Consider the following 20922-nt stretch of genomic DNA (forward strand, 5'->3'; position numbering starts at 1 on the left):
GCCTGAAGACGCCCCATCTTCACGCACCTATTGGCGATACCAGACCTGACCAATACCACCATACCCCCCACCCCCCTGGAAAAGACACCAGATTTACTGGCAAGTCTGAACGGGAGGAGGGAAACAAAAAAAATAAAAAATAGTTTTTTCTGTCCCCCTGCTCCCTGGTGCTGCCCCCCTGCAAGGTGCTGCCCTAGGCACCGGACCACGGGTGCCTAATGGTAAATACGGCCCTGTTGGTCATGTGTATGTACACAAGAGTAGACTTGATACAAGGAGCAAGAACAGTGTCCGACCTCAAATGCAGGCAGATCACACAGCTGCTATGGGGCCCTTGGGACTTGGCACATGACATAGTGGCCCAAACTCTCATCCACCAAATGAGTAACTGTTTAAATAACCACCTATTTGAATGCTCCGCCATAATAAAGGGTGACATGTCGGCTCGACACCTGATTGTTCTGGTATCACTGCTCCTGATAGGACACCTAACCCGGTTGTCACCAAGGCAGGTAGCTATCACTACGGAGGAACGCCCATAGAGGTCAGGCTTGTAAGTGGAGTACGGAAAAGTGAGTCTATTCCATTCTGTTTTCTAAACTGTGTCTGGCATTGTTAGGACGTGGAGGGAAACTGACTGGCAGTAATAAGGGGTGATGGGGAAATACTGTATCTGTCAAATAAAGAGGAAAAAGTCACTGGAATTAATATGGAAATTATGTTGCAGGAATGTTTGCACATACACATTAGTTTCATTGCAACAGGTGACACTGCTTCTCTATGGGACAGCGCGCACTCCTTTGCTGCCGCCGCTCTCCGCTCAAGGAGGTGACATGACACTTCTTTGAGCAGAGAGCAACGGCAGCGGAGAAGCACATGCTCTCCAATAGACAGGCTATGGCACACTGAGGCAGGCGAGATTTAGCGGCGGAGAATTCCACCTGATTTACTGAGTGTGAACATACCCTAATCATACTTTTATCTTTATAGAGAATTGGAGCTTGTCGGATTGGTCCCCAACCCCCAATTGACAGATCTCTCCCTGTACACAAAGAAGAGGAGCTGCATAACCTGGCTATTGTTCTCCACTATGTCAATCCATCTTTGAGATGGATTTCTAGCTGACCATACTGAACAGGTTTAAAGGGTTTTCCGGGACTTTGACATTATTGGCCTATCTAAAGGATAGTGAATGAATATTTGATCCAGGATGATTGCTGATCAGCAACTATGAAACACCAAAGCCTGTGCTCATCATAAAGTCATCAAAATCAGATATAAGTGTGTATGGTGGGCAGACCGGTTGCCATGGAAACAATACATAACCGCTATCAGTTACATCCCGAGTAACCGGTCTATTTCAAACTGTTCACGTCTTCTAGGCTAGGGTGGGAATTTATTTTCACTCAAAATCAATCGATTCTAATATATATAGGCAGCGATATAGTGCAGTCCTTCATCTCCTTCTATTCATGTTCGCTACTAATCAATTCCACACTTAATCTGCTGCTCTGTAAAATAGATCACCCTTGGTCTCATATAGATGTTCACCTCATACATTCTCCAATTTGAACACATGGAATGCAACTGATCAAATCGTCAGTTTAAAAGTATAATAAATAAATAAGATCATAGCTCGTTAGAGAACTAAAAGTGAAAACAGATTACACAACCCTAATTTATCAAACAAAAACACGTACATGTTAAGTGCATCATCGGGTTTTTATCTATTTTGTCTGGAAGAGGCATTTAATCCGCTTGGTGCCAGCCAACGGTACTTAATCCCGAAACATCCAACTGTTATTTTGTTTCAGTAATCCTGAAATCTTTGCAGCTCTGATTATTGAGACCTGGATTATGCAATTTATACAAAGTACTCTATTTATTTGGTATTTATATGTTAAGAGAAAGCTGAGCTAGTCGAACTGTGATGGTTCCCATACTAACTGCTGTGGGGTGTACCCCAGTTGAGCCATAGGGCAAAGTTGGTATAATAAAATTAGATGTGTATGACTTACATATATAAAGAAGTATAATGTTTTAGGTATAATAACATATCACTGTACTGTTTTTCTCCATCATGGACCTAATCACTTCCTGGTTTCCTCTTGACTCTGCTGTTGCCATGTGACAGTGCACACACTCTCCCACAATCCCCCATGCTGGCAGGTTCAATGGAGACCAACAGACAGTACTCCCTGAGGGGATTGCCTATAAAGGCCCTATTTACACCACACAATTATTGGCCATACTTGACTGATTACTGACCATTCAGGCCAATAATTGTTTGGTGTAATGGCTTATGCTAAAAGACCACGAGCAGCCGACATGCACAATGTTGGCTGATCGTGGTCTTTCAACAAGTTGAAAAAACCCCAATCACATCAGCAATGGTCTGCTGCCTGTCGTTCCGTGTAATGGGACTGGCAGCAGCAGACCGCTGCTCTCTTGAATGGGCCACCTGATCCAAGGATCGTCCAAGCAGCCCCTTTGCTGATCCCTGTGACCCCTCCCATTGTTCCCCGCTGTCTGTGAGTGTAATAGCACAGGCAGTGAGCGGGAACAAGGAGGAAGTGAGCACTGACCTGACAGGTCGGCGCTCGCTTCCTTCTCTATCGACGTGTATAATACACCATGGGGGAGATTTATCAAACAAGGTGTAAAGAGAAACTGCCCCTAGCAACCAATCAGATTCCAATTTCATTCCTCACAGACTCTTTGGAAAATGAAAGGTGGAATCTGATTGGTTGCTAGGGGCAAGTGAGACAGTTCCCCATTACAACATGTTTGATAAATCTCCCCCCATAAGTCTATATCCCTCAAAGAGTATATTTTCAGAAATGCTTACACTTCTGGTATACATTTATTTTCCCATTAGACCTAGTTTTCACCATGATACAACCCCTTTAAGAAAACTATATCTGTTCATGTGGACCTGCCACACCATATGCACTGTATTCCCAATATGTGATATACTAGTGCTGGGTTCAACAAGGCAACCTCCACTTCTTTATTATGGCAGGTATACCTAAGATTAGCAACAAAATAAAAAAATATATATAGTTTTTTATTTATAGGCTATAATCCATGTTCAACAGTGACCCACAATATGTTTCTGATGAACAGCGAGGAGCAGAACAGGAAGGGCTGTGCTGTCAGCCTGAATCAATAAATAAGTCATCATCTGCAGGTAACACCCGTCTGTTGTTCTTGGATTCCAAAGGAAAGAAACAAGGCTCCTATGCAGACCATGGAACGTGCATCCAAACACTCACACTGCTATGGCTGCCATAGAAACAGGCAATGCCGGTGCTATAGGGGCCAGGCTGCAAACTAGTAAAATTAGGTGGCTCCTTTGTTTACATATGGCTCTGTATACTATACAGACATCATACAAACACTGATTGTTCTAATACAATTATCCACCTGAGTCATCGTCCACCTTATAAACACCATAATGCTGCACATGGGCAAGAATTAGGTTGCATTTGCACTAACGTACAGTATATCGCTATGTATGTCTGTATGTCTATGGGACTTTCATTTCATTACAGAGCATTACAGTCCTTTTCATTTAAAAATGTCGCTGGTCCAATGCTTTTAACCCTTTAATGACCAGGCCAATTAGCTCTGCATGTCTTTAACAACAAAGTGTTATGTTTCTTCCTTTTTTCATCACAATATTCACCTTTTAATTTTTCATGTGTATCATTTCAAAAGACATCAATTACCAAGGTCTTTATGTGACAAATATAGGTTTCCTGTTTTGCACCATTAAAGCGACTCTGTACCCACAATCTGTCCCCCCCCCCCCCCCCCAAAACTGCTTGTACCGTCAGACAGCTGCTTTTAATCCAGATCAGTCCTGGGGGCCTGTTCAGTTATTGTCCTAAAAAAACAACGTTTAAACTTGTAGCCCTGTGTTAAATTGGCGTGACCTAGAGTGTCTGTGCCCTAGGCCTGTGACGCCTCTTTGTCCCTCCTCCTGGCCCTCTTCATCCTTAGTGATACCCTAGGCAGGATTTCTCCTACTCATCACTTGTCTGGACACTGCACATGTGCTGAATCGTTAAGGCCCCTGTGCAGTGTTCAGACAAGTGATGATTAGGAGAAATGCTGCCTGGGGGCATTCCTAATGGTGAAGAGAGTGGCAAAGAGGGATGAAGAGGCAGTGCAGGCCTAGGGCACAGACACTTTAGGCTACACTAATTTGACACAGGGCTGCAAGTTTAAAAATTTTTTTTTTAGGAGAACAACTGCAACACCTGCTGAACGGACCACAGAACAGATCTTGGATAAAAAGCAGTTATCCGACAGGGGAGGGGGGGGCAGATTGTGGGTACAGAGTCGCTTTAATTTCCATTCTTATGAAGTAGTATCTACACACCTAACAAATCTATAGAGTAACTTTTTTACAGAGATCATTGGTGGAGAAGAACACAGTTTCCTAATTTCACAATGCAACTGTCAGGGGCTAGAGAGACAGGAGATGGGCAACACAGTGGGCCCTGAAGCTTGACCCAACCACAGTCCCTGCCTACTTGCCACGGACGACACTAAACGGCCACGGACAATTGTGGAGTCGGTCCCTACACTGATTAAGTGCAACACAAAACGTAGACAAACACAATAGAGAGCAGTCAACCAGCCAAGTCAGCAACAGCGGGCAGCGAAGTACAAAATCAGCAAGAGAACAGATAGTTGGAGGTCAGGCAGGAGGTCAGAAAACAGGTAGTATAATAGCAAAGGCTACAGGACAGGGAACGCTGGGAAAGGAGACAAGGGGAGCTGGGAGTAGTTTACACTAATAGCCAGCAAGGAGAGCTGGTCACACATATACTTTATACTGGATCAGGAGCCCGGACCAGCATACTATAGTTCCAGCCTCCTGAATCCAGCCAAACAGCAGCTGGAACACTGCAGACTGATTGGCAGAGCGATCTGCCCATCAGCCTGAGTGTGATGCAGTTCAGATGCACAGGCTGGGTGGCCGCGAGCAGTGACACGGAGTAACCAGGGACGCCGTTGGGTCTCCGTGACGTCACTCGGCTCTGGTAGGCGAAGCAGTGCTGCGTCCTAGCGCCGTCTGCCAGAGCACAGCCCGAGGAGGACGCCGCTGGAGCCATGGCAGGTGAGTTCCTGACAGCAACAGCTTACAACCAGGCCGCTACAACCAAATAAAGCATGAGAATTAGTTCTCCTTATAGTCATGTGGGCCTCTTCCCTAAACTAGATGAACAATTTAATAATTGGTGAAACCTTTCAAAACTACCGGGAAAAATATTTAACCTGTCATTACCTTTCCCATATATACATGAATTTATCTAAACCAGTCACTGTGAGGCCCCCTGACCTTCTGGGCCCAGCTGCAGAGGTTGCTCCAATAAGAGCATACTACCAAATCTCATTTCCAATGTATTTAAAATACATTTCTGGGGAACCCCTTCCATGTATAAAATCCTGAAGGAATACTAAAACTTTTGGTTTTCTTTTTTTTTAGCTAAACATTTATATCTAGCACTTGGAAATATCGGCTTATATGCTGAAGCCTTGGTGAATCACCGACAATCTATGCTGCAAATGCTTTTATAAACTGGCAGTCAAATAAAATATTTAATACTCCATTTAGCACATATAAAACCTCATCTTCACCTGACATCGAAAATGTACAATACTCCTATGAATTGTCACGTCAATGTAGATCCTAGTCTTCATAGTATTTGATAAACTACGCAATATACCGTTCCTTAGAGTAACGAAACAGCTTTCTGTATTCCTACATGGTCAGTGGTAGACAGCTATATTGACCAGTTCAATACATTTCATTAAGTGTATCTTCATTCATATAATTCCAGATTTTGGAATTCCTTTCTCATAGGACACTCATATAGACGGCTTTTATTCACATACATAATACAAAATACTGTAATATTCCCATCTCAACACTGATAAATGTGGGTCCCGCTTCTTCACCAAAACACTAACCCAAAGCAATAATAACTCTACAAGTATGTAATCAGAGATTCCAGCTGTATTATAACTACAAACTAAAGCGCGCTGTGGCAGTCTATAGATATGCTGACAGCAGCAGACTGGCAGCAGCTGGACAGCTAAAACACTCCTTTATATCATATTTAGAAACAGAGCCCAGATGCTACATACAGAAATATACGTCATACAGATTCCTTACTTGTTCCAGTGTCCCATATAGTATAATATAGGCCCCTTACCTTCTGTTTTCAGGGTATCCACAGTGCAGGTGAGATAGAGATGTTGCCTGTGAAGTCGGCAGTCATCACTTTACCCAGCTCACAGTGTGCACATAGGGCAGTGAGAATACTTGGTTGTGACACAGACTTGCTGTGACCTGCATCAGAGATCAGATCACGCCTGCACTTCTATAAGTCCAGCTTTACCTTACTAGCTAATCATTTTCGGCACTGCCTTTCCTACAACTTCCTCCCAAGCCTAGAATAGTGAATGATAATGAGTGGCTGTATTTTTACATAACGCTGGAGTCCTAAACCAGATATGGATACGGAGATGAAGCAAATTCACAGTTAAATTAAAGTGTTATCCTAGGTATATATATTTACTGCAAGAACAAACGAACAATAAATTAAAGGAGAAGTCCAGGCAAAATTTTTTTTTAACAAGTGCTGGAAGGGGGGGGGGGGGGGGCAGGATAAGAGAAATAACATGCTCTTACTTCCTCCGCTACAAAAGTGGTGGTCACATACCTACCACCACTCCGCTCCCTGTGTCCCCAGCCACTTCCTGGTCTGGGCGGGATACAGGACCAGGGAGCTGTTGCCACAAGAGCAGCTGGTAATTTTAAAAGTGAGTATATTTATAATTTAAAGTAAAAGACCGGGCAAATCAATTTATGTGTATGGTCCACGCAGCCAGTCAGTGGCCATAGCGGGGTCCTGTCTTGGCCACTAACTGGCTGAGCAGACGTCACAACCCGGGTCCCCGCTCAGACCTGCAACCCCCCCCCCCCCCATGCAATTCATAGTAGGTGTACTGTAAATCATCCCCCAGCACAGTGCCTGCTTGTTCAGTCCAGTGCACTTTCTGTAGCGCTATGTCATTACACAGAAGTAGGTGGTGCCTCATGAATGGCAAGATAAGTAAGGGAAAGGAGATCCTGGAGAGTACTGCTGGCAAACAACTCGCCTGCAGTCTCCTAATTGAGAGTCCAAAATGTATTTGGTCGCCACTCTGAAGGTTTAATCTCACCAAATTATGCAGGTTATTAAAATGCAACATGAAATAAAAATTTGAATTTGCTTTATTTCAAGGTTGTTTTTTTCTAATAATGATGCTACTATAGTTTTTGTGTTTATTCCTAAGCTGTATTCTCTGTTGGTCATGTTTGTGTCTTTACTTCATAGTTGCCTTTTACTATGATGGTATTACACTGGTGTTTATCTCTACTTATAGGTTGTATTCTATAATGCTAATGTCACTATAATGTGTGTATTTATTTCTAGGTTATTGCAATGATTCACAACGGTCAGTTTCTTTATTCCTAGACTGTGTGCAGTTGTGATGACGTCACAGTAGATTGTGCCTTTACTTCTAGTCTGTGTTCTAGTATGATGATGTAACAATAGTCAATGCTTCCATTCCTAGGCTGTGTTCTATTGTGACAAATGTTACAGCAGTCTGTGTCTTTATACCTAGTTTATGTTCGACACTGATGATATCACAATAGGGTTTGTTTTTGTTGATTATGTGATGAAGTCAAAATGTTTGTTTCTATGCCCATCCCATGTTCTATATAGGCGATACCACATGCTACTATAATATAGTGATATCACAGCATTGCACATCTTTATTTTTAGACTGTGCCCTAGTTTTTGTGAAGTCTCATTAGATGATATGTTTTTTGCTAGCTATGTTATATACCGATGGTGTCAGTCACAATAGGGATTGTATTTATTTCTAGACTGTCTTCCATAGTTGTGCTGGCACAGTATAACCTTTGTTGTGATGAGTGGATGACAGAATAAGGTTTGTCTTAATACCAATGGTTAAAGCTAAACTGGATATGCACCTGAATGCTAGCAGTTCCTCGAGTGAGCAAAGAGACAATCAGACTTGAAGATGACTTTCCAGCACTTGTCAGTAGTATCTATTTTTATAGATTGATTCACAAATAACCTATTAGATTTTACAAAAATGTTCTCTGTGTTCAATGTGTGTAGATTCACTGACGTTGAGAAACACATGATGGTGTCTCCACTGCGTTTTGGTTGATCTCCCTGGGGTCAACTATCATTCTCTTGAATGCACTTACTAGGCTTTGCTCCCTCTAGCCAGAATTCTGCTCCACACTGATGAGGGGCAAATATCCTGAAACAACTGTCTGTGGATGGATACCTTGACTGTGGGTTGTTGGAACATGGTTACCTAGATTGGAGATCCCCTGGGTGGTTTGTTCCTTCCCGGTAGAAGGTTTGGCTAGCTCACTGATGTTGAAAAACACATGATGGTGTCTCTGCAGTATATTTGCATATCGACTGCAATGACAACAGTGTCTGATGCAAAAAGTGAACAATAAGAAATTCCATACTGATATAAGGTGAGCCTTCAGAATAATTTCCTCTGGTGAATCCAAGGATCCCCAGTCCAGCACTGGGCCTACGGTATTGCCTAGATAGAAAGAAAATGGGTCTACTCTGAGTAGTGCTCCCCAATTGGTGGGTTTCTTCTATGATACATACTGTATGCAATAGCTACCAATCTCTGTTGATCGACATGCCACTGAAAATGCAGCGAGAATATAGGGATTTGATAGACAACCAAGCTAATGAAAGATAGAGATCAAGGCAATTTCTTTAACAAATGCGTCACCCAGACACAATTTCCTCCTGGGAAATAAAGAGAAGCAGGTATAATTTCAGAATCTTGAATGTTTAAATGGCTGTAATCTTTATTTTATTGTAGTAGAGACACTGAGCTTTTTTATATAGCTGGTAATTGTGGTAATAAAAATAAGGATTATAGAAATCATATAGATCCTTTCTGCCCACAACGGGAAACGCATAAGTATAGAAGAGTATAAAACTCCACTTAATTGAAACACTGAGTTTTTGATAATCTTACAACAAATCCTGACATAATAGAATATTTTCTAGGGCTCTCATTAGTCATGACTAAATCAATTTGGCAACAAAAATAATGGAGGGAAATTATTAAGATGAACACTGAAAATTTCTCCTCACTCTCCAACGAGATCGCTGAGAGCACACAGCTCTTTCTCCCTAGACAATGAATGGAGACATGGGTCATGAGCCGACCCGCAGCTCGACTCAAAACAAAGGAACCAGAATGCTGTTGATAGTGGACAAGTTTTTTTTTTTTATCAGCAAACCCCTTTAAATAAACCACACTAATGGTGCGTTTACACAGACAGATTTATCTGACAGATCTTTGAAGCCCAAACCAGGAGCAGACTATAAACACGGATCAGGTCATAAAGGAAAGACTGGGATCTATCCTCTTTTTAAATCCATTCCTGGCTTTGGCTTCCAAAATCTGTCAGATAAACCTTTCTGTGTAAACGCACCCTTAAATAGTTAAATGATTGTAGACATTTACATGTTTTAGTGCAGTTCACAAAGTTCACTTATCAATACTTAATTGTCCACACTCCCCCAGCGTCCTCCCTCTCCAGTCTTTATTGTCCCCCGCAGCCGCCAAAAGCCTGCTTGAGAGTGACAGCCCACTCAGGCAATCACTGTCCTCAGAGCTGTCCCGTCTCAGTCAGTCAGTAATTGGCTGAGCCGACTGTTACTCTTGTCTCAGGAGTGACAGCCCACTGCCAGTGATTAGCTGAGTGGGCTGTAACTTTCAAGACAAGAGTGACAGCCTACTCAGCCAATCACTGATTGTGCTCCTGTCCTGTCTTAGTCAGTCATTGGCTGGGCAGGCTGGAGGTGGCTACTATCAGTGGGCGACATTGGCATCCCGGGCATCGGAGGAGCGTGGACAGGTGAGCATACCCTTTATTTTTGGGTTGTTTTATTAAATTGTTTTGAATTGTGCAGCTGTCATCTTTATGAACTCATTCCAAACTTTGAAAATTTGGTTCAGCATCAAACCAAACAAATGTCATCTCACAAGAGTCAGTTCAATCATCTAATTCTAATTCTCATGAAGACTGCTCCTTCCATATGCTCTATTAGGGCTTGTAAATAACATAGAAGGGAGGTTCTTTAATAGACAGAGTTGAAGCAAAGTTCTAAACAAATTGTTTATTGGTCACTGCCACTTGGTTACTACATTTCTCTTAGAACATCCACCTAATGTGTACACTGCAATTGAGAAGAAGCCACTTCAAGTGCCCTTATTTTTATTGTTTGGCCTTCATAAGCATGAACCACTCTACTACCCAAGTACACTAGGATCCAGGCAGTAAAGCTGAGCTACTAGGCATGTGCGACCACCAGCACTGACACATGAAGTGGACATTCCTGAGAGAAAACCAAAAGGACACCAGGAGTCCATGTACGTAACAGCAATATCTAGACACAGAAGTATTCTTGTTTTGCTTATTGTCTTTATAAGGGAGGCTGCATATCTGATGTGCATCTACAAGCCCAAACAGAACCGTGTTAGGAATCTGGGAACAAGAGGAAATGCTAAAGAATGTGACATTTATGTTTGCACATGTCATATGGCAATAATTGTCCCGAACATTAAAGTGCGTCCTGATATGAACTTTTTGTTATGTTAATGTATTAAGACAAATGACTAGTTGAATATCTATTGTTTTCCCGTAGTCCTCAAAAAATATTCACCCCAGCACTCCCTAAAAAGCATTTAAAGGCATTATCCAGTGCTACAAAAACATGACCACTTTCTTCCAGAGACAGCACCACTCTTGTCTCCAGTTTGGGTGCAGGTTTTGTAACTTTCATTGAAATGAATAGCGCTTTATTGCAAACCACACCTGAACTGGAAACAAGAGTTGAGCTGTCTCTGGTAGAAAGTAGCTATATTTGTGTAGCGCTGGATAACCCCTTTAATGATCCTTATATTATACCACCAAGTGTGAACAGGCATTGTTTTCCCATAGATACAGTAGGTCTTACTGATGGGCACTCACATGCAGCACACATTGGGTCATGAAAAAAGCCCTAAAACAACTGTTCAGAGAATGCTTCTGCGTATGGGGTTCTGAAGCAGGCAGATGGTCACTGCACGACAGCTAACAAATTGGCATCGACAGAAAAGGCTTCAAAGGATTGCCTTCTCTGGTAAGTCTTGTTTTCTGTTTCATGAAACAAATGGACGTCGCTGACAAGTGCGAAACATCACTGAACAAACACCCTGCAACCATTTCTGGAAGAACACAAGCTGGTGTTGGTAGTGTTATGGCTTGGGGAATTTTTTCGTGGCATTCCACTCATCCATGTGATAGGCACTTTCAGCCAAAATGGGTATGAATCCATGCTTGCGGATGCTGCTCCTGGTGGGGTTCAAAATTGAAACTCCAGTGCTGCATAACGCCCTAAGTTCATGATACTGTGATGGTGCTCTGCAATGATTCATAGCGGGGAAATCACACAGCAGAAAAGAAAAAAAATACTTGCGGCACTCACCATCTTCATAAAAAAAATTTTTTCCACTAACAGGATATACACTCACCGGCCACTTTATTAGGTACACCATGCTAGGAACGGGTGGTCTTCTGCTGCTATAGCCCATCTGCCTCAAAGTTGGACGTACTGTGCGTTCAGAGATGCTCTTCTGCCTACCTTGGTTGTAACGGTTGGCTATTTGAGTCACTGTTGCCTTTCTATCAGCTCGAACCAGTCTGCCCATTCTCCTCTGACCTCTGGCATCAACAAGGCATTTCCGCCCACAGAACTGCCGCTCACTGGATGGTTTTTCTTTTTCGGACCATTCTCTGTAAACCCTAGAGATGGTTGTGCGTGAAAATCCCAGTAGATCAGCAGTTTCTGAAATACTCAGACCAGCCCTTCTGGCACCAACAACCATGCCACGTTCAAAGGCCCTCAAATCACCTTTCTTCCCCATACTGATGCTCGGTTTGAACTGCAGGAGATTGTCTTTACCTTGTCTACATGCCTAAATGCCGCCATGTGATTGGCTGATTAGAAATTAAGTGGTAACTAAGTTGGACAGGTGTACCTAATAAAGTGGCCGGTGAGTGTATAAATATAGGGATATATAAATATCTAAACCAAAAAGCCCAGAAATGCAAGGGAACAGTGCCAATCACTAAGCCACCATGCTGCCCTATAGGCATACACTTGTAGTAACACAAGGGTAAAGTGGGCAGAGCTACATGTGAAGCAGGAGGCTGGCAAAGCTAAGTGTGATATCAGCACTGCCAACCTCTGTGACCCAGATATGACATGAACAGGAAGCTTTCTATGTAAATGAAGAAGAACATGTCAAGGGGCACAGAGGTTAAATAAAAGTTCAAAGAAAGAACTAAAGGAAAGAAAGGGACTACATATGATCGATTCCATAAAGAAAAAAGAATGGGGCAACCCCTTTAAATTAAAAGGTTATCCATAGTTAGAAAAAAGGGTTTCCTTTTTTCCAGATGTGGTTCCACTCTTGTCTATGGGCTGTGTCTGGTATGGGGGCTCAGTAGGGACAACCTGCAATAATAGATACAGAAACTACTAACAATATGGGTCCCTGTTTCTAAAAGAAAAGCAAATCCTTTTTACAAACTATGAAATATCTTTCTCTCATATTCATATGGCAATATTTTATTATTTCACCTATTCTGGAATGTTCCAGAAGCTGCAAAATCCTGATTTAATCAAGAATCATTACATCCACTGCAGGGTCTATGCTGGGAAGCTGAATGATGCATTATTACAAGCTCAGCTTTGGAAATGGAATTCTCTGAGCAGCTGTGAAAGGGTTGGGAAACTTCCCAGAGTTTTCCCTGTTGGTTTAGAAACACCACCAATATGGCCAGAAAATGAGAAAATTGTTTGTTTCTGGAATCCGAGATAAAGGCCATGACGTACAGATACAACATGTTTTAAGGTTATGTTTTCCTTCTCATTACGGCTTTGCTCTATTTCCAATCCTTATTCTGCTCACCCTGCTGCATGCAATGTAAATCTCCAGCATCATTTCTGCTTCTGTTCCCATACTCACTGTGAGATATCCTTACAGCAACAGATCAATAAATACAGTAGATACTGTAAGGTCCCTGTTACACGGAGTGGTAATAGGCAGAATTGGGGCAATTTGGCCAAATATCGCTCCGGGTAATAAAGACAACAATCAGCCAATCACAACGATCGCCGGTTGATCATTAGTTTAGGTTTCGACCAAAAATCGTTGGGTGAGCATTGCTACGTGTAATAGGGACAACGATCAGCCAATGACAACGATCATCGGCTGATTGTTGGTTTAGGTTTGGACCTAAAATTGTTGGGCGCCGACCGCCCATTGCTACGTGTAATAGCAATGCGTGGCCGACGGCTGGCGATTGCCCAGACACCTGATACCTTACCTCCCCCCGCTCCTGGTCTTCTCTCCTGTGCTCCGCAGATTCCAGGTCCCGGAGGCTGCAGCAGCTGAGCGGCCTGTCAGCTGATAGGCTGCTCAGTCAATCACAGGTTGTGGCAGTCCCAGCCTGTGATAGGTTGAGCGGCCTGTCAGCTGACAGGCTGCTCAGATACTGCTGCTGCAGGAACTGGGAAGCTGTGGAGCACAGGAGAGAAAACCGGGAAGAGGTAAGGTATCAGGGGTTTGGGCAAGGGCTGCATGGACATCGCTAACGATGCCCGGTTATCAGGCCATCTAATAGGTCTAGCAGATCGGCACTCATCCACTAAAATGATCGGGCCATAGTCGGCCTGTGTAATAGGACCCTTAGTCACAGAACTTTCACAGTGAATGAGATATTATGAAAGGGATGAGAAACGTACAGCCGGAAGTCCAGGATAAACAGGTAATACATAATATAGAGAAAATTTACTGCTGTGAGATTTGCTTGTAAATCTGATTTAATTGAGACGGCATGGTAAAGTATTCAAAGAAATCTTCAAATAAGAAGAGTCTATACGAGGCTTATCCTGACAAAGTCTCTTGACATGAACTTCAAACTGGTTCTGCCCATTCACAAAACATAAATCTTAATGTATATGACTTTAATGAAATCTATACCACAGCCATTAAGGACATACACGCCTCTATGATGAGGATGTGGGAGTACTCTGTTGCTCTCATCTTTAAAGAATTATCAGATAACTATTCGCCCCTGGTCACATAGATGAAGCCATCGCTTAACTTCTCACTTTATCATCTTCTTTGCTATGGTTCATGTCATCCACATTTTTCATTAATCACGGTTGTTGTGTCAGGATCAGCCGCACTATGCAGAAACATACCACCATCCGCACTCCACCCTGTCCTGTCTCTACTTGCTTCGATCATGGTGTTGATCTTGACAGTATCTGTTGTGCCTACGTTATAAACAATCTTTAAATGTTATTATAGCTCTGATGACAAAACAGTGATAGGTAACTTCTGTTCTAGCCTACAAGCAACAACATCTTCTGGTAAGAGCTACAATGCAATACATGCGTGCGAGTGTCTAAGGGCAGGGAGGGGTATACCGTAAAACTGGTTAGATCTCTCAGTAAGGCAAACAAAAATATTTCTATAAAACTTTTGGATCCCATCCCCTATACAGCTGATCCCTGTTATTGTAATGGAAGGCCTTGTCCACATGACAGATGTGTATGTGCAGAATCCGCATGTGTGCCATCAATTCTGCCAAATGTCTCTTGACTGGCTGGTAGAGAAGCTTCCTCGTAGTAGACCAAAGTGGTAACTTCAGGTGGTGGTATTTCAGTCAGCATGTGTAAACCAATACCAATACCAATACCAATGGAAGTGGAGCAGGTTCTGAGATCTCCACCTATGTCTAGAGCGCTTGACTTTTGCTTGACTGGTCCCATCAAAGTGAACAGATTATTTATCACACACCCATAAAAGCAATCTTATCCGCTGTGAATAGTGCAAAGGTACATTGTATATTACATTACTTACTATAGTTGTATTTTTACACAATTTTGCCTGCACAGCATGCACTGCACACACCTTTATACACACAAGTACTTAAAGGGGTTGTACACGATTAGGAAACTATGTATGATTTCCTCTAAATACAGTGCCCCATCTCTCCGCAGGTTTTGTGCGGCTTTACAGCTTGGCCTCCAATAGATGCAGGTGCCAACCTGCACGTACTCTATCTCAAGATCTAGGACCCCCCGGCCCTCTCCAACCTGCTTGCAGCAGCAGCTGTTCTGTGCCATTTGTGTAACTCCCATAGGGGTTTATAAGACTTGCGTAAATACAGTAGCATAGCACCAGTAGCTGCACTGTTCCCATAACTCAGGAATTACATAAGCTACATAGCTTGCAGTGCTACATTGTTTGTGGAATTCCTATTATCTCTATGGTGATTACACCAGTTGCATAAACATCCGCTTCAGTTGTATTCAGCTTCCTGACCACCTCTGGCAGTAGCCGCAAGCTGGCTGGATAGGGCCGGGGGTCCCGAGACTAGATCTCGACACAGGCGCAAACCCAACTGTTGTTACTTGCATCTATTTGACATTTATGGCATATCCTCTGTTTACCATACATTTCCAGATGGGGATACCCCTTTAAGCTCTAGTTGAGTAGCCCTTTAACAATGCAGTTGAGCTGCAGTACCAGATAAGCAGGTGTCGTGCTACTTCTAGAAGTGCAATAATTCTATAGAACCCTCATCACTAATGCTACAAGATCCTTCATCAAATACATCTACTTATCTAATACAGTCAAATACATTGTGACTGAAAAACCAGCCAGAGCCATTACATACAGTATTTACTGGAGTATGATATATGCAAATCCTTTTCTATGTCAATGCTGACCAGCTTTCTATTTGTATCCGGAGTGTGCTGTTTAATAGCATATATGACTGCAGGCACATATCCATCCTGCCACATTTTCCCCATTAGACAAGTGTTATTATCCTCCATGGGGCTCTGACCTATTCTTTTCAATGACAGTGTTAACATCATCCATTATGGATTCATTCAGTATATGGTAAAAGAATAATTTATATGTTTTTAAAAAAACATGTTGCCCGAGATAAAACCCACAGATAATTCCAGCATTATTGTTAAATGGGTTTGTGAGATGAGAGAAAGGCTCTGATTTCACTTTTTTTAAACTCCTGTTCATGGTTATTCTCTAGTATCGCAGTTCAGACCCATTTAAAGGGGTTGTCCAGAAAAGGTCCTACCACTTCTGCTCTCTGGCGCTCCACCGCCTCCCTCTGACTGTCCCTGGCGATAACTTCTGAGATGAGAGAGAGGCAGGTACATGTTTCAGGCAATGACCAATAACTACCTGATGTTAATGATGTTGCGGCAACATTGGGCAGCTATTGGAAATTGCATGTGGGCATGGTTTTGCCTGCATGCAATGCCCACAACATGCTTCCAATCCCCTCTCGTCTGAGAAGTTATGGTACTTTTACAAGGAGCGATAATTTGCCTGATCGCATGATTAACGATTCCGAATGAACAATATTTTTTTTTATAACGATCAACATTTAGACGGAACAATATATTGTATGGAAAAATCGTTTTGCGATCGCTTAAGCCTATCTCACACATAGCTTAAATCGGTGAAAGACTGTTTACACGGAACGATCTGCAAATTTTTTGCGAACGACCAACGACGATTTGAGAACTTGAAATATCAAAATGAACTAATTCTCGCTCGTCGCTTGATCGTTCGCTGTGTTTACACGGAACGATTATCGCTCAAATGCGATCGTTATCGTGCAAATTCGAACTATAATCGTTCCGTGTAAAACCACCATAAGGTAGGACATTTTCTGCTCTCCAGATAACCCATTTAATGTTTACCAGGAGTCACACCTGCATCATCGTACTTCTAATACTAGTGGTGCAAGGTAGTACAGAGTTGCCCTCCGTTCAGTTGAATTGGATAACACTGCATTATCTTCCTTTGCTGCTGCTACTACTACTAGTACAGTAATGCAGGCGTGAGCACTGATAAACACTGAAGAGGATGTGGCACGTAGCATTGTGGGCTCTTCAAATGACTGATGAGTAGGGGTGCCAGAAATTGGATATGGAACCTGAGGACAGTGCACCGATTTTAAAGGGGTTATCCTTTCAAAAATTAATTACGCTTTGGAATAATACACTTTGCTATTGTAACATGCTATGCATAATGTGGAAACAACCACCCTGCAGAGTCATTTTCACCTTTTTTTTTTTTGTCTCACTGCAGCTCTGGTCTCTTCACTTCCTGTGGCACTTTCAGTGTGGTCATGTGACCAGGAAGTAACTGTATTTCCCAGGAGTCCATTGTAGTCTAGCTATTAGGGCCCTATTCCACCGGACGATTATCGTTCAGATTATCGCTAAATCGTTCGAATCTAAACAATAATCGTTCGGTTGAAATGCAGTTAATGATTAACGACCGAACGAGAAATCATTATAAGACCTGTATCTATTTTTATCGTTGCTCGCTCGCAAAACGTTCGCAAATCGTTCACATTGAATAAGACGTCATCCAGTCGTTCGCAGTAGATACGAACGCAATAGCGAATAAATAGCGAAGAAAAACAATCGCAATTACAATCGTAAGTAACGATTACCGTTCCATGGAAATGAGTGAACGATTTCAGGTCTTTCGCAATAGCGGTCGTTTGAGATTGTTAATCGTTAACGATTATGCAAACGATAATCGTCCGGTGGAATACGGCTCTTAGTATCACAACTCTCTTCTGTCATCTCCCACCACTGATTTTCCCACATACCGCTACAATACAATCAATATTGTTTGAGGGATAACCATCTTAAATGGGATTGTGCTGCAATTGGGACAAGTTATGGACAGGAATGGGACTGACCTGTACCCATATTTCTATTCTTAGGTAACCTAAATACTATACCTGGGTACTCTAAGATGCTAAACTCTCATTAGAAAAGCCTTCACATGGTTAAAGAGCAAGGAAGTTCCCCCTGGGAGGCTTCTACATATGTTACTGTGCTAATAGGAACTTGTAATGAGTGCTTAAGTAACGCAGAATAATGTATGGAGTGTGAAGAGTAAGTTGACAAATAGCAGAGAAGTGCCTGTGACAACAAAGGGATGAAATGAAATCTCAGTGCAGTTATGAGCTTTACAATGTATCAATTATTAACATTCATTGGAAACACACAGACCTGAACACACAGAGCGGCTGTGGTAAAATATCCATGTGCAGTATATGACCCCTGATAATACTGACACCAGAGCTAATAATACTACAAGGGTCACAGAGGGAATTATTTTTCTAAAAAGAGGTAAAAAAAAAAATAATTAACTAGTCGTCCTGCTGCCCTTGCTCCAGTGACTACCGGGCCCCCACTAATCTTCACTTCCAGGTCCTGCCTTGATACATAGGACATGCCACCTCATACAGTGACTGGCCGAACAACCATTTTCTGCTTTTTTTGAGACAGGAGCAGGAAGGACCAGGAAGGGGTTAAAACAGTGGTAGAGGATGGCTGAGGTGAGGGACACATTTTTTCAAACCCAGTCTGTCGCATTTTATGTAAAACTATCACATGCTGAGTCCCTTGGCTCTCATACTCAGTAGTGGTCCCAGAGGTCAGACCCCCACAGATCAGCTACTTATCCACTTTCCTATGGATAGAGACTATATTGGTTGTGAAATAATCCCAATCTAACAGGAAATCTGTCAGATGCTATTGCCTCTGAAAGTACTTTCAACCCCTACTGTGCCTGGGATTGGTAATACTGTGAAACCATCCAATACAATTACGATATACTGTAGGTCCTATAGTTCTAAAAATATCTTCCCAAGACCCGTATGTTCCATAAACCGGTATTGTATAGAAAAATCGGGCACAGAAGGTTTCAATGTTTGAGCTGTCACTGTCATTTTGCCATTCTATTTTTGAATGAGTAGTGAAATATAGGATAAACCGCTTGTTGGAATATACAGGTGTAGCTGGAAGAACACAGTAACAAATTGTGTAAATTGCATAAAGTCCCCCGTCCCCCCAGGTGTAACATATGTAAATGTTGTTTTTTTTTCTCTAGTAGAAGATTATGATATTAGATTCTACTTTCTGCCACTCCCTACCACTGGGACACTCTGTTCATGCGTAAGTTAAGATCTTTTGGATGCATTATGTCAAGCTTGGCAGAAATTGTTCCTATAATATAAATTGCTGATATATTTTCTATGAAGTCATTTGTTTGTCTGTACTAAAGATCTGAGGAGGTAAAGACCTTCAAACACTTAAAGGAACATAATAAAAGGTAGGGATTAAAATAACTACATCATTACTATACATTGTTTAGGAATCTAACTAGAATTCATTCTTCCTTTGGGGACATTCTCAATGCATTCCTTATGCTGGAGATGAATGAACAGTTTTACCAATGACAGGAGGCCTGGTGGTGTTTTTTCCCCCTTCATGCTCTTTCAATGACCAGTGGACCAATTCCCCACCGCTCTGCTAACAATGAAGTTCCTCTGGAGATGACTGAAGGACATTGAACAACTAGAACCCAACAGCCACATGGTCTGCTGCTCTGGTATGTATGCCATTTTCCTGCACTCACTTAATTAATCCCTCGAAATACATGTGTCTTTAGTTCAGATGCCTTTAAATTGAAGCGTCTTTAAGATGTCCTAATAGAGGTGAATTTGTTGGTGCATTCACACCCACTAAACAGTTCCCCGAAGTGTCATTTAGGGCTGAAATCTACCATTTGCTAAAAGCTAAATGAGCACTGATTGGCCATAACATTAAAAAGCATTAAAACCCATCACAGTTAAACAAGGTAAAGTGAATAACATTGATTATCTTGTTACACTGGTATCTGACAAGGAATGATATATAAGGCAGCATGTGAACAGTCAGTCCTATAAGGGGTCCTCAAGGAAATGAAAAACAAAAGCTGCCCAATATAAAACCATATACTAAAATAAAGTTTTAACAAAAAAACTACTTCTAATTTTGCCTAGAAACTAATGCATCCTTAAAGGTAATTTGTCCCTAAGTTTGTGTGTTTACAGATGAAGATTTCTGACCATTGCGGACATCATATACAATCCTGAAAAACTACTGAATGTTTAAATTTAGCCTAAGTCAAAATGGTTGCTCTTAGTTTGCTACAGACACAATGCATGCAGCAGGATGGGCTGTATCGGGACAGACGTACTGAGGACAATGTACAGCAGTACTAAGCAGTATTAAGTAGTAAGTAGTGTAATGGGACAGCATAAAAGGGGCAGCACTTGTGGCTCCCTCCGCTCACATCCCCTCCTTTTTTATCCATTCACACTAGCTGTTGCCATCATTGGTGCACACACCAAAGAAGCCATACACTGTTTCTTTGAAAATAAGACCTACTCCAAAAATACAACCTGCCTTCATTTTGCAGGCTTTTTGGCGAAGGCTTGAAATATAAGCCCTGCTACATTAATAAGCCCTAGTTATAGTCAGCTGACCAGACCCCTGACACTAGGTGGCTTAGCATCAGCCAATCAGTGCCAGACTTGTTATGTCCCGCCCCCACCTGCTCAACACAAGCTGCAGGGGAGGCAGGAGGGGTAAGAAGAGGCACATTAGGTGACATTGAATAAGGCCCCGTTCCCACTGAGCAAAACTAGCGGAATGGCGTTAGCCTCCCTCTCATAATGGGAGTCTATGGGAGGAGCGCGCTCCTTCCCTGTCCGCGCTGAAGAATGAACATGTTCATTCTTCAGCGCGGACAAAGCATGAACGTGCGCCTCCCATAGACTCCCATTATGAGAGGGAGGCTAACGGCATTCCGCGTCGGACAATTCCGCTG

General features: G+C 42.4%; 1 protein-coding gene across 2 annotated transcripts in view; it reads right to left on the bottom strand.

The window, feature by feature from the left end:
• PHYHIPL (phytanoyl-CoA 2-hydroxylase interacting protein like) overlaps positions 1 to 20922 on the bottom strand; it is a 104777-nt gene that overhangs the window by 40124 nt on the left and 43731 nt on the right. The window contains exon 1 of one of the 2 annotated variants that reach the window (XM_069980314.1): positions 2019 to 2039. The exons of the other annotated variant lie outside the window; for it this stretch is intronic. The gene's annotated coding sequence lies outside the window, so the exon portion shown is untranslated. Of the gene's footprint in view, positions 1 to 2018; positions 2040 to 20922 lie in introns of those variants that run through there. 2 annotated transcript variants of the gene reach the window in all.

The sequence above is a fragment of the Dendropsophus ebraccatus genome, chromosome 8 (assembly GCF_027789765.1).
Source record: "Dendropsophus ebraccatus isolate aDenEbr1 chromosome 8, aDenEbr1.pat, whole genome shotgun sequence".
NCBI classification, from domain to species: domain Eukaryota; kingdom Metazoa; phylum Chordata; class Amphibia; order Anura; family Hylidae; genus Dendropsophus; species Dendropsophus ebraccatus.